Raw genomic sequence first — 14,349 nt, forward strand, 5'->3', positions numbered from 1 at the left:
AAACAATATAGTGCCTGTCTTCTTTGGGCTTTCAGTTGGTGGAGAACACTAATGGCAGTACATAGTTGTGCCTGGTTTGCTTACACTACCATGTACTATGGGAATGCAGAGGTAAAGGGCAGTATGGTTTGGCAAAGGATTATTGAAGGAGAATGTACAGAAGGTATATTTTTCAGGGTTGCTTGTAGTTAGTTAGTCAAGTAAGAAGCCGAATAACATAGAGGGGAAGGCATGGCATTGTGAGATACATACTACATTTGAGGAGCTCCAAAATTTTGAGAGCAGCTGCTGTGAGTCATATATGGTTGATGTGTAGGAGATGAAGATAGAAAAGAAGGAGTGTTCAAGCTACAAAAGTCTCGTATGTAAAATTTGGGAGTTTGAGGACTGTTAAGCAGAACACTAACATGATCCGTTTTGCTATTTTAAAAGCTCAACCAAAATCATTGTCAAGAAGGGAGTGAAACAGAGCAAGATTCAAATTGGGAAGATTTGACATAAGTTTTCTTGTCATTTAGGATAGAGGCAGTATTGTCTTGAAGGTCCTGACATTAATGATGTGAGGAAAACAAATCTGAGAATCTTATGTTATTTATTTGTGTGCATGTGTGTGTATTTTGTGACTGTGACAGTATTTCATTTTTTTTAATGAGCTGAATATGACTATTGTGAGTATGCCATATAAGCTGCCTCTACTAAGTTACTGCACATAAGCACTGATGTTATTAAATGTCATCTTAGACAACACATTATGTCATCACTTTTAGTTAAAGCTGGTTTTTAAAAACTTTTTTGACAAATCAACTTAATTTTAAGGTGTAATTGATAAACAGTTAATAAAAACACTCATTTAAAGTGTACTGTTTGAGGAGTTTTGAAAACTGCAAGTATCCACCATCCCAATCAATAGTTCCATCATCAAAAGATGCCCTCATACTCCTTTACAGTCAGATGGTCACTGTCCCATCCGACTCACTGAGTTGCTTTCTGCCACAATAACTTACCTTAATCTTTTTTAGAATTTCATACGAATGAAATACTTTTGTATATACATTTTTGTACACCTGGCTTCCTCTGCTTAGCATAATGTTTTTCACTGTTTTGTTTTTGTTTTTTACTGTCAGTTCACTGAAGGTTTATAGAGCAAACCACTTTTCAGTTCTACAATTCATACATATTTTGTTTGATATCATTACGTAGCATTAAGTTATAACACTTCTTCCCTTTGTTTCTTGCTTTCACTTCCTTCTTCTTTCTTATCTGCTCCTGTCTTCTGTGCTTTATCCCATGGCAAATGCTGCTCTTTTGATCTTGTATGGTTGATTTTGTAGGAGAGAGAATACCTTCTTAGTTGCTTACATGGGAGATCTGTCTATTTTTTGGCTGAAAGTTCCAGATTTGAAGGATGACTAAGGGCCATAGTCACAGTGGTTCTACCAGTCTCTATCCAACCAGTAAACCTGGCCTTTTTTTGGTATGATTTGAGTTTTCTTCCAAATTTTTTTCCCATCTTGTATAATGTGATTCCTTTCAGAGCTGGGATCTATCTCGTTCATCTGGCCTCAGGATTATGAAGGCTGATTTAGTATGGTTTGTTAGTTGGTTGGACTAATTGGCAGTTAAGATGTAGTAATCCTCTCTGATAAGATCTGCTGTGAGCAGCCAGTATATTGAAAGGAAGTTTCCTTATGGTTGTGGTCTGTTTCCAAGATATGAGACACTCTGTCAAAGCTTGCTTGCTCTTTGCTGGGTCTGGATCTTGTTTCTGGTTTGTTATCCAACTACCGGTTCTTTGAACTCAAGCCAGTGACCTACTGTATTGTCTACCAATCCTGAGAGTTGTCAGTAGCCTGCCACTTTATCTGCCAACTTTGGATTCATTCACTTCTGCAGCCAGAAACCTGTTCTCTGACTTGCTGATCTTGAGGTTATCAGCTCCTGCAGCTACATGAGTCATGACATCTAATCCATGGACTTGGAACTTGCCAACCTCTACAACTGTGTGAGCTATTTCTTGATATAAACCTGGTGGCGTAGTGGTTACGAATTGGGCTGCTAACCTCAAGGTCAGTAGTTCGAAATTACCAGCTGTTCCACTGTAGAAAGAAGAGGCATTCTGCTCCCTTAAAGATTTGCAGCCCCGGAAACCCTGTGCAGGGTCACTATGAGTCAGAACTGACTCCACAATACTTAACAACAACAACTATACATGGGAACATGGTGATTTGTAGGATAAGCCTTGGACTGTAAAACCAGAAGGTCGGTGATTTGAGCCAACAGCCACACAATGAGGAAAAAAAACGAGGCTTCTGCTCCCACAAAAGATTTTTAAAACCTCAAAAGCCCTGTACAGGGTTGTTACGAGTCAAAACTGACTGACTCGCCAGCACTTAACAACAACAATATATACATCCTAGTGTGGCACTGCAGGATAATGCTCCAAACCACAAGGTCGGTTTGAATCTCATGGTCGGCAGTTCAAACTCCTCAGAAACACTACACAGGATCACTATGAGTCAGAATTGACTCAATGGTATTTAACATCAACAAGCTTTGCTGGTTTTGCTTCTCTAGAGAACCCAGCCAAGACATTTGGTACTGGGAGTGGTTTGAGAGAAACAAAATCATCAGGATAAGTTTTCTAATCTAACTTGTTTTAAGTTATTGATAACTCTACTTCAGTTAGTAAAGTGGGTGCTCCTAATCAATGGTATGAGGTCACAATGTTAATATGAAAAATATCACCACCAGTAGATCAAGTATTGGTGACAAGCAAGATTCTGATTATTTTTTTGCAATGTTTTCAAAATTACAAGTATAGAGGAAAGTTTGTTGGTTGGTTATGCTTACCCTAGTTGTTGTTGTTGTTAAGTGTCATGGAATCGGTTCCGACCCATAGCGACCCTGTACAGGGTTTCTGGGGCTGTAAATCTTTATGGGAGCAGAACGCCTCATCTTTCTCCCGCGGAGTGGCTGGTAGTTTCGAACTTCTGGCCTTAAGGTTTGCAGCCCAATTCGTAACCACTACGCTACCAGAGCGCCTTATGCTTACCCTAAACCACGTGGTAAAAGAAGGAGACCAGCTCATGGCTTCAGTTACAGCTGAAGCATAGCGTAAAACCCCTAAAAGTTTCCATTTGTGCTCTTGAGTGAAAGCCTTATTTCTTGTAGTGGCAGAGCTGATATTGCTGAAAACCGGAGTTTTATCATAAATGTGTCTGAATTACAATGCCAGCTGAATTTCCAACCTCAGATGGTGCTGATGTTAAAGTGAGTGGTATTGAAATGGGATCTTCAAGCTTGGAATGGGACATATGGGCAGATAATCAGGAAGCTAAGGACATTGGGCCCCTAAGTTCTTTGAAACACTCTTGCCACCAGCACTACCTCTCCTATATGAAGAGATTACTCCATCTTTGTCTGCTGATTCATTATTGTAGAACCATTATCCACTTACTACATTTGATGAGATTAACCCAAGTCTGCCGGTTGAAATGGTGTCTGGGCATCTCCTGAGACAAAATTTTTACAAGACATTGCTGACTATTTCCAGGAAACCTCCAGCAATTATTGCTTCTAGATCTATTTGTTGTTAAGTGCTGTCAAATCAGTTCCAACTCTTAGCAACCCTGAATAGGTTTTCTGAGGAGCAGCTGGTGGGTTTGAGCCACTGACCTTGCTGCTCAAACTGACCTTGTGATTGAGTTCCTGTCCCTAACTGGGCTTTAAGTCCTAGCGAGCCCTGAAAAGTGAAGTACAAATTGTGACCCAGGAAGAAGTAAAAATTCAAGCAGTTTTCTAAAATGTACAAAAGTAGTTTGGAGAATATATGTAGGAATGGCTATTAATGGTGTGGAATAATTGTTCAAGGAACATAAAATTGGATCAGTCTGTTATTTATTTTCTTCTCATTGACAATATAATTTATTACACACCAAAAAAAAAAATGACTAAAAAATATTCTCATTACTTCACTAACACAAATAATAAATATCACTTATAAGTTATTTAGTCTAACGCAGAAAATAATTTTAAAATTACTAAAACAGAGTCTGTAATCCAATACAAAATTTTTGCTTTGAAAAGTGACTTACATGTGCTACATTTGATGGTCGGTTAATCCGCTGAATGTCAGCATTATTAGTAATATTTCTCAATATCCACACAGCTGTACTCCCAAGAAGCTATCATTTCTGATCTTTCAGAGCTTTGGAAAGTTTGTCCCGAAGCATTAAATTACCCCGGACATCAGGAGGCAAAATGTTACCTAGGACTGTAGGTACATTGACACATAAATTAATTAATCCAGATTCTTTCCCCTGAGGTAGTCTGTGTTTTGCTGCAGCTAACTGTGGGACTTCAGCTAGGATCCAGTGTAAATTTCTCTCTTGTTTTTCGGGTGGTAAATCTGAAGAATCATCAAACATTAATTCCCCTTTAGATTTTTCAGTGCTTGATTTGGGTGAAAACTGTTGGTCACCTGAGGGTGATCCTTCTTGAGAACTGGCAGGGCTTAATTTTTCATCTGTGCTACCCTCATTTTGAGAATCTTGTTCCTCATTTTCCACCTCCTCCTTCTCTTCTTCTTCATAAATTATTAGGTGAGTGTGATAAAATGCTTCATCTTTTTTAGTTTTATCAGTTATGGAATCCAGGACCCAGTCAGGAGTCACAATTTTAATACTTGCTTACATAAAAACACATTCATATTTTTCACCCTTTGGTTCTGAATAATCAAATGTGTGCACTTCTTATTGAGGTTCAGCTGGCAATCCCCCCCATAGAATGTAACCAAAGCCCACAGAGCACTTCAGTCTTCAGATGATACCTGAGAAAGGCAGGCAGTGACTCAAAAAAATCTGACATGATTCTGGAGAAAAACCATTTACTGAAAGAAGAGCTCCACACTGAATGGCTTAAATCACCCAAGAAGGCTTTACAACAGGTAAATCAAAGACTTTCCGAGCTTCTCCAACCTCTGGATTATCTCCATTTACTGAAAGAAGAGCTCCACACTGAATGGCTCAGATCACCCAAGAAGGCTTTACAACAGGTAAATCAAAGACTTCCCGAGCTTCTCCAACCTCTGGATTATCTCCATCTTCTGAAATGATGTGTGAGGCTAGTGCATTGTAGGAGACTTGCTTAGCTTTTCCAGCTTTTAGAATCTGAATAACCTTGGGATCCATGTCACCTACCGGGTAACATTTGACTTCTTTGACCTCAGGAACTTTCAACTCCTGGTCCAACAAGATCCCAGCCGCTGATTGGCGTCCCTGGATCCAGAAGAATCCACGATGGCACCCACCCCAACCATACCCTTCCCCCACCCCAGTCTGAATTTATTGATATGGGCCCGCTAACAACAGATTCTTCATTCAGTGTTTCAATTTGAGAAATTAGGAAAGGATCTCATCGTTTATTTGGTTAATTCACTGATGTATGAATTGAGCAGTGGCCTATAATACTTCAAATTGAAGTACCAGACCTGCCTTGATTTGATGTACAACAGAAGAAGGTATCCAAAGACTTAGAGAAATTAGCATGTTTGAGTGGGTTTATCAGGATAGATCTATAAACTCACGCATGGAGTTACCCAGAGGACACACCTTTTACCACCACACTGAAGAACAGATTTGTGAAGAAAACCCCAGTATCTTTGAAAACTGTTGTGATTGCTATTAAATGTAAGTCAGGTTTGATTGTGGGGCCTGCCCTAACTGAAGTAAGATACCAAATTACAGTGGAGCTTATTGGACCACATGGTGGTAGGGGACAAGTGGCAGCACTTATTCGACATAGGCATGCCAGGTGGGCATGTTTGTCCTATTCAACAGCAGAATCAAAGTAGTAATCAGAATAGTCAGACTCATCCTCTAGTGATTTTCCCAGTTTCAGAATGCATAATTGGAATAGAATACTCAGCAACTGGTAGAATCCCCACACTGGATCCATGACATGTGGAATAAAAGCTTTCATGGTGGGAAAAGCCAAGTGGAAGCCATTAGAACTGCCTTTACCTAGAAAAATAGTAAACCAAAAGCAATATCACGTTCCTGGAGGGACTTTAGAGAATAGTCCCACCATCAAGGACTTGAAGGATAGAGTTATGGTCATCCCACTACATCTCCATTTAACTTGCCCTATTTGGCCTATGCAAAAAACACATGGGTCTTGGAGAATGACAGTGAATTATGGTAAACTTGACCAGGTAGTGACTCTAATGACAACTGCTCTTCCAGATTTGGTTTCTTTGCGTGAGCAAATTAATGACTCTCATTACGTGGTACACACCTACTGATCTGGCCAATTTCTTGTTCTCAAGTCCAATTCAAAGCATCACTAGAAGCAGTTTTCCTTCAGCTGGCTGGACCAACAATACACCTACACTATCCTACCTCATGGGTATATTAACTCTCCAACATTATGTCTTAATTTAGTCTGCATTGACCTTGATTACCTTTCCTTTCTGGAACACATTGATAACTTTATACTGATTGGTCCTAATAAGGAAGACTTCTCGATAGCTCTAGACTTAGGGTTTGTGGGGAGAAACTGGTAGATGTGAACCCCTAACCTTTCAGTTAGCAGTCCAGTGCTTATCCTACAGCACCACACAAGGACTTCTATGTGCTTGTTGTTGTTGTTGTTAAGTGCCATCGAGTCAGTTCCGACCCATAGCGACCCTGTACAGGGTTTCCGAGGGTGTAAATCTTTACGGGAGTAGAAAGCCTCATCTTTCTCCCGCGGAGCAGCTGGTAGTTTCGAACCGCTGACCTTAAGGTTCGCAGCCCGATTCGTAACCACTACGCTAGAGGGTGGGAATTAACTGTGTACAAATTCAAATGCTTTCTACCTCAGTAAAATTTGTAAGAGTCCAGTGGTGTGGGGCATGTCAAGATAGTCCTGCTAAAATGAAGGATATGTTATTGCATCTGGCCTCTTCCACAGCTGAAAAGGGTGGGCTTCTTTGCATTTGAGAAGCAACATATCCATCACTTGGGTGTGCTACTTTGTCCTGTTTATCAAGTGACTTGAAAAGCTACTAGTTTTGAATGGGGCCTAGGTTCAGGCTGCTGTGCAAGCCACTTTGCCACTTCTACCATATGAATCCAGCTGTTCCAATGGTGCTTGAATTGTCAGTGGCAGATGGAAATACCATTTAGAAATACTGGTGAATTTTGGCAGGTATCTATTGGTGAATCACAGCATAGACCCTTAGAATTTGGAGCAAAGCTCTGCCAACCTCCACAGAGAAATACTCTCCTTTTTAGAAACAGCTGTTGACTTGCTACTGGATTTTAGTAGAGGCTGAACTCATAGTCATGTACCTCCAAAAAACCATGCACCTGACCAGTCCATTATGAACTTGGGTGTTATCTGATCCAAAGAATCATAAAGTTGGACATGCATAGCTATACTCTTGTCATTATTCAGAATTGTTATATACAAGACTAGGTTTGAGCAGGATGGTAAGCTGCATGAGGAAGTTGCCCAGATGCCTTTAGTCTGTACTCTTGTCACATTACCTTTTATCTTCCAATCTACAGCTATGGCCTCATGGAGCGTTCCTTACTAGTTGACTGAGGAAGACAAAATTCATATGATTTTTACAAATGGGCCAAAAAAAGTGAAGATAGTTGAGTCTCATGTGCATGCTCACCAATGGCTAGTTCATCAAAGCAGGATTTTAACAATTGTGGATAGGATCGCATGGTTGGTAGAAACGAATCATTCTGTTTGCCCAGCCACTCCTGTTTCTCATTGCCCAATAGGGTCATGAACAGTGGCCATGTTGGTAGAGATGGAGGTTATGCATGGGCTCAACAGCATGAACCTCCACTCACCATGTATGACTTAGCTAGCTAAAGCTACTGCTGAATGCCCTATCTGCTAGCAGCAGAAACCAACACTATGCTTGAACTATGGAACCATTCCTTGGAGAGATCAGCCAACAACTTGGTGGTAGGTTAATTACATCAAAACACTTCCATTATAGAAAGGATAGTGTTTTGTTCTTACTGGAATGTTGTTGTTAAGTGCCATCGAGTCGGTTCCAACCCATGGCAGCCTTGTATAGGGTTTCCAAGGAGTGGCTGCCAACCTTGTGGTTCAAACTAGCTTTAAAGTCCAACACATTAACCCACAGTGCCACAGCAGGACTTCTCTTACTGGAATGCTGTTAGGTGCCATCAAGTCGGTACCAACTCATAGCGACCTTATGCACAGCAGAACGAAACACTGCCCAATCCTAGGCCAACCTCACTATCGTTGCCATGCTTTAGTGCATTGATGCTGCCAGTCTGTCAGTCCATCTCGCTGGGGGTCTTCCTCTTTCTGTGACCTTCTACCCTACCAAACATGATATCCTTCTCCAGCAACTGCTCCCTCCTGACAATGTGTCTGAAGTATGAGATATGAAGTTTGGCCATCCTGGCCTCCAAGGAGCACTCTGGCTGCACTTCTTCCAACACAGATCTGTTGGTTCTTTTGGCAGCCCATGCCACTTCAATATTCTCCTCCAACACCATAGCTCAAAAGCATAATTTCTTCTACGGTCTTCCTTATTCATGGTCCAGCTTTCTCAATCATATGAGGTGATTGAAAATACCATGGCTTGGGTCAGGCGCACCTTAGTCTTCAAGCTGACATCTTTGCTCTTCAACACTTTAAAAAGGTCTTATGCAGCAGATTTGCCTAATGCAATACGTTGTCTGATTTCTTGACTGCTGCTTCCATGAGTATTGATAGTTAATCCAAGAAGAATGAAGTCTTTGACAACTTTATTCTTTTCTTCATTGATAAGAATGTTGTATATTGGTCCAGTAGTGAGGATTTTTGGTTTTTTTACATTGAGATGTAATCCATACCAGGCTGTGCTCATTGATCTTCGTCAGTAAATATTTTAAGTCTTCTTGACTTTCAGCAAGCAAAGTTGTATCATCTGCATATCGCAGGTTGTTAATGAGTCTTCCTTCAATCCTGATACCACATTTTTCTTCATAGAACTCAGCTTCTCAGATTATTTGCTCAGCATACAGGTTGAATAAGTATGGTGAAAGGATATAACCCTGTCACACACCTTTCTTAATTTTGAACCATTCAGTGTTCCCATGTTCTCTTCGAACAACTGCCTCTTGGTCCATGTACAGATTACTCATGAGCACAATTAAGAATTCTGCCAACTTCTTCAATCTGAAATTGATCAAATATGTAATCAAGATGTATTGATCATTACTGGTGATTGGAATGCAAAAGTTGGAAACAAAGAGGAAGAATCAGTAGTTGGAAAATATAATCTTGGTGATAGAAATGATGCTGGAGAACGCATTATAGATTTCTGGAAAACCAATGATTTGTTCATTTCAAATACCTTGTTTAGACAGCACAACAGATGATTATACACATGGACCTCGCCAAATGGAATACATAGAAATCAAATTGACTACATCTGCGGAAAAGACACGATGGAAAAGCTCCATATCATCAGTGAAAACAAGGCCAGGCGCAGACTGTGGAACAGACAATCAATTACTCATATGCAAATTCAAACTGAAGCTGAAGAAAATGAAAACAAGTCCATGATAGCCAAAATATAACCTTGAATATATCCCACCTGAATTTAGAGATCATCTGAAGAACAGATTTGATACATTAAACACTAAAGACCGAAGACCAGAAGAGTTGTGGGATGACATCAAGAACATCATACATGAAGAAAGCAAAAAGTCATTGAGAAGCCAAGAAAGAAGGAAAAGGTCAAAATGGATGTCAGAAGAGACACTGAAACTTGCTCTCCAGCATAGAGATCCTAAAGCAAATGGAAGAAATGAGGTCCAAGAGCAGACCAGAAAATTTCAAAGATCAGCTTGAGAAGATAAAGCCAAATATTACAACAAAATGTGCAAAGATCTGGAATCCGGAAACCAAAAAGGAAGAACACGCTCAGCATTTCTCAAGCTGGGGGAACTGAAGAAAAAATTCAAACCTCGATTTTCATTGTTGAAAGAGTCTCTGGGCAAATTATTGAATGATGTAGAAGATGGAAGGAATACACAGAATCACTGTACCAAAAGACCAAAATGAATGTCAGAAGAGACTCTGAAATTTACTCTCCAGCGGAGAGATGCTAGCGTGAATTGAAGAAATAAGGAAGTCAAAGAGTTGAATAGAAAATTCCAAAAGGTAGCTCGAGAAACAAAGTCAGGTATTATAATGAAATGTGCAAAGACCTGGAATTAGAAAACCAAAAGAGAAAACACACTCAACATTTCTCAAACTGAGAGAACTGAAGAAAAAACTCAAGCCTCAACTTGAAATATTGAAGGATTCTATGGGCAAAATAATGAATGATACAGAAAGCGTCGAAAGAAGATGGATTGTCTACTAAATAGAAATGGTCAACGTTCAACAATTTCAAGATATTATCAAAACCCTATGCTACTGAAGGAAAAAGTCCAACTGCACTGAAGGCATTGGCATAAAACAAGACTCTAGGAACTGGCTGAATACAAATTGAAATTTTTCAGCAAACTGATACAGCACTGAAGGTGCTCATTCATCCATGCCAAGAAATTTGGAAAATAGTTGCATTGCCGCCCTGTTTAGTATTTGTAAGGCTTTAAATCTCTAGGGGACCAGAAAGCCGTATCTTTCTCCCTTGGAGCAGCTTGTAGATTTGAATCCTGTACCCTGTGGTTAACAGTCCAGCGTGTAACTACAATCACCAGTGCTCCCATACCATGTATTAGGGCTCTTAAGTTTGTCCCTAATTTTTCATTAATGGGTTTTTTCGTTTTAGGTTTTACACTAATTTGATATCCCATCTGTAGGTTCTTTTTATATAATATGCTATAAGATTTGGACCTTGTTTCATTTTTCTGCAAATGGATATCCATGTTTGACAGCACCATTTGTTAAATAGATTATCTCCTCCCTATTTAAATAGTTTTAGCCCTTTGTCAAACATTAGTTGTTCCGTTGGTGGGTGGATTTATTTCTGGGTTCTAACTTCCGTTCCATTGGTTTATGTGTCTATCCTTGTAGTAGTACTGTTTTGACTGTAGTAAATTTTAAGATGGAGAAGGGGGATGCCTCTTACTTTGTTCTTCTGTAGTAGTATTTTTTGGGGGTCTCTTCCCTTTCCATATAAAGTTGGTGATTAGTTTTACTTTTTCTTTAAAGAGTCATTTGAAATCTGGATTTGCAAAAACCGTGTGTTGGTTTTTGTTCAGACTATGCCAGACTTCCTCTGGTTTCACAAGGGGGAAGGAAAATGAAACTCAAAATCAGCCCAAGGCTGATTCCTATGAAGCAAAGGTCAGCCTGCCTGCACTCTACAACTCTCTTTACCCTATTCTGACACCAATCATCCCTCCCACAGCACTTTGCTTTACATCTGGGTTCAACAATCTACTGCAATTGCTAAACAGAACTCATAACAATAACCACGATTATGAAGTTTACAAGGGAAGTGAACAGGTTACAATTCAGGATTGAAAAACCAGTCAGGATGCAGCAGTTTTCCAGTCAGGAAGGCCTCTTGTCTGCCATACTGCAGGCACACCTCACTCTTGTCTTTGGCCTCTCAGCCATGGGGCCCCTTGGCATCTGCATTGCTGGGTTCATTGTTACCAAATCCTTTAACCAGTCTGTAAATGCCCAAAGGGAATATTCAGCAAACTAGCCTCCGTAAGTACTCAGCTTTGCTCAGTCCAGGAGCCTTAGAAGCCTCTGCCACCACCTCTCCTCTTATCTCTTTTCTCGGTAGGGATCTCATACTCAACTCATGCTCTTCTTTCTTGTTAGTCCTTGGATCTTCTGTTCCTGCTTCTGAGATGGCTTCTTTCAAGCCTAGCAGTATGGCAAAACAAACTAATTCCAGCCTTAGAGTTCTGTATACCTTATTTTTGTGGTCCCACCCAATCACTTGGTGGGAGATTAAGAGAGTCTTGGATAGCAAAGCCATATCAAGTAAATATTATATTTGTAGATCATCTTGAATAGAATTCACATTTTCACAATTTTAAGAAGTCTTCCTACCCATGAATATGGTATATCCTATCCAATTATCTCTTGAATTTTCAATTAGTTCCAGTAATTTTCTTGCTGAATCTTGGGATTTTCTATGTATAGACGCCCATGTTAGCAAGTAGAGAGAGTTTGTCTTTTTTTGCTAATTTGTATGCCTTTATTTCCCTTTCTTGCTTTATAGCTCTGGCTAGGATTTCCAGCACAATATTAACTGGGAATGGTGGTAAAGAATATCCTTGTATAGTTTCATGCCTTTTCTTTTTTTTTCCCCCCTTCATTTATTGTATTTTGTTGTTATTGAGAATTTATACTGTAGAACTGCCAATTCAATAATTTCTACATATATGACTAACTGACATTGATTTAAATTTTCAAATTATACAACCATTCGTACCTCCTTTTATGAATTGTTCGTTCACCATTAATGTAAACGTACTGCACCCTTACTTTTTAACTCAATAATATGTTTTATTTGACCCAATATATCCAAAATATTTTCATTTCAACATGTAATTAATATTTTTAAATTATTGACAATGAATGCTTGAAATGTTTGGGTATACCCTTTCCCCAGCACACTGTCATAAATTAAATGGCCATTGGTCCCTTTAGGTAAGTACTAAGGAAATTATTATTTTGAGCACTGGCTTCTCCTCAGTCCATGTGTTCCAGGTGCAAACATGGCACAGACCTGGAAACTGGGCACACCAACGTGATTTTTTAAAACTAGCCTGCTAGTCATCCATCCTTGATTTCATTTGCATTTACAGATTGAACAATATTAGTGTTAGTGGTCCATCTCTTCTGCCCCAGGCATGCCACATTCTGTGAAATGTCTCCCTGACTTGGGGCACAAGACTTGAATGCCATCCTGCCTTGCCACTTGTTAGGATAACTGCACCCACCTAGCCCTATGACTGTGAACTCAGGCACCCTTACTGACATCAGTGGTTCAGTACTTTGGCAGTACTTCCTACCACCTGCCCTGGCAGATGCTTGTTGACCAGCACATCCCTTATAGTATTTGGAGATGAGTGTAACTTCTGGGGCTTTTTTAGGACCCGCATTCTGCCTGGCAGTATATTTACTCTGACATGCTTTGTGAACTTTCAATGGAAAGGTATAACTTACAGAAAGTCAGATTCCTGAAGGAAACGCTTTTAGATTATAGTGAAACTCAAGGAAGTAACAGTGCTTCCTGTAAACAACATATCACTGGACATTTTCATTTCTAAAGTGGGAATTTAATAAAGCAATGTAACAGACACCTTATCATAATACACTGTGCTACCAGAGCACTTTAAATTTATCTATTATGCAACATTTGCCAATTCTACTTTTTATCAATGTAGAACTTAACATCAATTACATTAATTTGGTTCTCCAGCCCTTCAATATGATTTGTTTTCCATCACTGTCTGCGCTCCAGAAGCAGTAATTCTCTCTTTCCAATCTCTTCTGCGTCTGGTAATAGCTAATAAACCTAGTCCTCTGTATATTTGCCTCTGTGTGTGTGTGTGTGTGTGTGTGTGTGTGTGTGTGTGTGTTTCTTAGTGATAATTTATTGTGTTTCTGGTGAAAATTCATGCAACAAATTATTTTCTCATTTAACAATTGCTACACAGATCATTTAGTGACATAGATTACCTTTTTTATACAGTGTATCAGCATTCTCATTTCATTCTGAATGTTTTGTTTTCAGTAATCTGGTTTTCCTGTCCTCATACCTTTTCATTTTTGCTTTAAAGTATTTTTTAATCATCTGTTTCAATGGCACTTAACAACAACAGCAGATGATCTTTTAATGATGCACAGTATTCACTGGCAGTATTCATTATTTTATGAGTCAGTCAGTCTTTTACTTAACTAAAAGACAACCATGGGCTAGTTTTGTTTTAAGGTTTAAAGGGTATCTCAATACTATGGTAGCTCTGGTAGCATAGTGGTTACGAATCGGACTGTGAACCTTAAGGTCAGCAGTTCGAAATTACCAGCTGCTCCGCGGGAGAAAGATGAGGCTTTCTACTCCCGTAAAGATTTACATCCTCGGAAACCCTGTACAGGGTCGCTATGGGTCGGAACCGACTTGACGGCACTTAACAACAACAACAACAACTATACTTTGGTAAGTTGTTGTTAGTAAGTACCGTTCCATATTTTCTTCCCCTTCAAATAAAGGTCCATATATTGTTGTTGTTGTTGTTGTTATGGACCATGGATTCGGTTCCAACTCATAGCGACTCTTCATAGGGTGGTGGTGGTGGTGATGTGCTGTCAAAGTGATCAGTAATTGTAGCTAGGCTACATCTAGTTTTG

At 39.6% G+C, this 14,349-nt stretch overlaps 1 protein-coding gene across 1 annotated transcript in view; it reads left to right on the plus strand.

The window, feature by feature from the left end:
* The window catches only part of LOC102831973 (centrosomal protein of 192 kDa-like), a 228,395-nt gene that overhangs the window by 124,069 nt on the left and 89,977 nt on the right, over positions 1-14,349 (plus strand). The window lies entirely within an intron of this gene.

This window comes from Chrysochloris asiatica, unplaced genomic scaffold (genome assembly GCF_000296735.1).
Source record: "Chrysochloris asiatica unplaced genomic scaffold, ChrAsi1.0 scaffold00392, whole genome shotgun sequence".
Lineage (NCBI taxonomy): Eukaryota > Metazoa > Chordata > Mammalia > Afrosoricida > Chrysochloridae > Chrysochloris > Chrysochloris asiatica.